The following is a 3,151-nucleotide window of genomic DNA, read 5'->3' as shown; positions in this document are numbered from 1 at the left end:
ACTACAAAGCTCTAACAGTGATTCATGCACAGCTGTGAGTACTTTGCAGTTATAGAAAGGTAAGGAGGACCATGAAGAAAAGATGGTTCATGGCCATCCCTGATAAATTCAGCACAAATATTTGTGTAATTAAAGTTTGTTCACCTCCTCCCTGCTGTACAATCACACCACTCACACTAAATAAACATCCACTCTCAAGGCTGAAGCTGATTAACACAGTGATGCACTTGGGGCAACGTATTTTATACAGCTTTGCCATAAAGATTGAGCCAACCAGAGGAAAATTTCAACATTCCCTCCCTCCATTTATACACCTTTCAACATGGCAATTTCTCAGCAGAAGTTGTCAGGTTTCTACATCCAGGTCATCATGGAAATAACAAAAAAGAATCAGCTAATACAAAAACTAGCACTCAGCTGTGGGGTTGCAAACTGACTGCTCAATCACTGCTAGGCAGTGACTGAGGGGGAGCTGGTAGGAATCAAACATTCCTAATACCCACTTACACTCAGGGTTCAGCAGGGCTCACTTATTTCAGCTACCTTGAATGTTTGCTTCTTATTAAAAAAATCCACTCAACCACCTTTCTGAGCTACTAACACTACCACCACCAATGTTATTTTCTGCAACTTTTACTCTAGTAAATATTTTTCTGCTTCCTGACACCTGGATTTCAGCAGACTCCCCCTTGGATATGATGCATTTCAATTTCTCAGCATGAATGATCAGCACTTTTTAATAACCTAATGAACACAAATGTAACCAGTCCCATGACTCAGTTCTTTCTGGTGCCTGTCATGCAGTGCTGCCCTTCACAGGGCACCAGGAATGGGATGTATTCCCAGGAGCATCTCCAAGGGAAAAACCTAAAGGTGCTGCCTGTACACAAATGTAATCACTAACCCACACTGCAGAGGAAGAGGTTTGCAGTCACTTTCATAGACACTGATGGCAAGAAACCACAAAAAAACCCATTTTCTGCACTCAGCATCAGGACAAAGGTCTGCATCAAAAAGCACCAAATAAGCAACTCTGTGCAGTTGATCACAGTGCAGGAGTGTAATTTGTATCCATATTTCACTTTGATTTTCCTGGCTGTTTTTCCCCTGGCCTCACTAAAGGTACAGTGGATGGTCAGTCACTCCATTTCTTAGGTACCAGACAGCTCTTCCTCTCCCCTGGACCTGCCTGGGCACAATATTTACTTCCACACGTGCCAGTGTGGTTCTGCCTGGAGTGTTTCAAACCCTCAGCAGAGACAGCTATAAAATGATCAGGACTGGGAAAAAAGCTATTATCCCCACTTATGCCACAGCCAATTAAGTAATATTTAATAGAGGAGAAAGCAAGAAGCTAATGAAAGGCAGCACTAATGCAAAGCCTCAGCTGCTGCTGCCTGTAATCACAGGAGAACAAGCCCACAACTTGGCTTGGGTTCCACGCTCCAGGCTCCTTGTGGCCGTGACACAGCAGGTGAGGCAGGACATTGTGACACAGCAGGTGAGGCAGGACATTGTCACACTGGACCCTGCAGGCCAGTCCCAGACTGAGTTCTCACCAAGTGCTGTGAGGTCCTTATCCAACCCTCTTTGTGTATTGTTTCTATTTCTGACTTTGTCTTTTCCAGTGATTCACACGCGCGAAGAATTAACAATAGCAACTCTAGAAGCACTTGGAAGTGGGTGGCATAATGAGCTGCCTTCAAAGATATCAACACGTATATGACACACAGTAACTGATGGAGCAGCAGTGCCTGAAAGAGCTGTCTGTCATCAATGAACTGCACTGCCCAGCAGTTGGTCTGTTCTTTCAGGCACCAACAAGCTGTTTAGCGTTCCTCAAAATTCCCTGATTATGTTCCACCCCACATCCTTTACCATCAAACACTATCCTGCACCAGTGGCTGAGGCCAGGCTGGCAGAAGCCACACCATGAGGAGGTCTTCGGCCTCACCGAGGACAGGCTGAGCCCTCAAGAGTTCTGTGATGTGAAAAGATTCCTCTAAACTCCCCATATCATTGTTTTGTCTGAAAATGTTTCAGAAGAAGCTGGAAATCAGCAGTGGAACACAGCAGCCCTTTACTTAGAGGGAAAAAGCTTTTTTGACAACACAAGTGCCCTGTCCTCAGGTAACTCTCATAAGCAGCAAGAAGCCACTGCTGGGTTGGAAAGCTCAGGCTGACAGTAAAACACACATTTCACAGCACCACACACAATGCTCCTCCCATTAGCATTATATTAGTCACTGAAGTTTGTTGGTGTATTTTCCCCAATCAGCAGCACTGATTCCTCCTTTCACTCTTCCAAAAAGTCTGAGTGTAAACCAGCAATGAAATACTTATCACCCAATACCACAGACAGGAAAATGTGAATTTTTCAATATGACTTTTCCTGAAAGTATCAACATGAAGGGTTAATCCTGGCACACACAGAAGAGTCTCTGAGGCAAAAAGGGGACAATTTTCTCACATAAGAGAATGCACAGATATTTTGTACAGGACTTTTTAAAATCCCTTCTCTCTCCTTAAATGTCCTGCAGTAAATCAAAGACACCTGAAACAAAGGGCTACTGTCTGAATGAGCCTAAGCACACTCATTAATATCTACTTCTGTTACTTTATAATTCCAGTTTAATAAAGGGCCATCTCAGGAGCTTCCTTGTTGGGAAAAACAAACTTAACTGTGAATGAAAAACACTTTGCAAGGGCGAAACAGCATCAAAGAATTATCCTGTCCCTTATTACACTTAGGAGAACAGATATAATTGTTCAGTTTGGACTATCTAGGCAAAAATCCAGTATACTTTAACAGCCTATGGTACAAGGCATTCTCCTCCTGAGCATGCTGTGGAGCAGATCCTGAAGCAGTAGGGACAAAGTGGGAGAAGTTACTCCATGGCATACATAACCACCTAATAACTGCTGAAAAACACCACTTTCATTAGCACAAACATTCCTCTTCCAAATGAAAGGGAGAGAATGAGGTATAGGAAGTGAAAAGTCAGGAAAACACAGTAGGATCAAGTTGGCTTTGAACTGGCGCTGGGGAACAGCACAGGACTAAAGCATCTGTTGGAAAGTAAACACGACGTGTCAGAGCTGGGAAGGAGCTAATGCTGCTGTGCCACCTCATTCCCTGCACACAGTGAGG

Source organism: Catharus ustulatus, chromosome 29, assembly GCF_009819885.2.
Source record: "Catharus ustulatus isolate bCatUst1 chromosome 29, bCatUst1.pri.v2, whole genome shotgun sequence".
NCBI classification, from domain to species: Eukaryota; Metazoa; Chordata; class Aves; order Passeriformes; family Turdidae; genus Catharus; species Catharus ustulatus.
Note: the sequence above shows the minus strand (reverse complement) of the source record.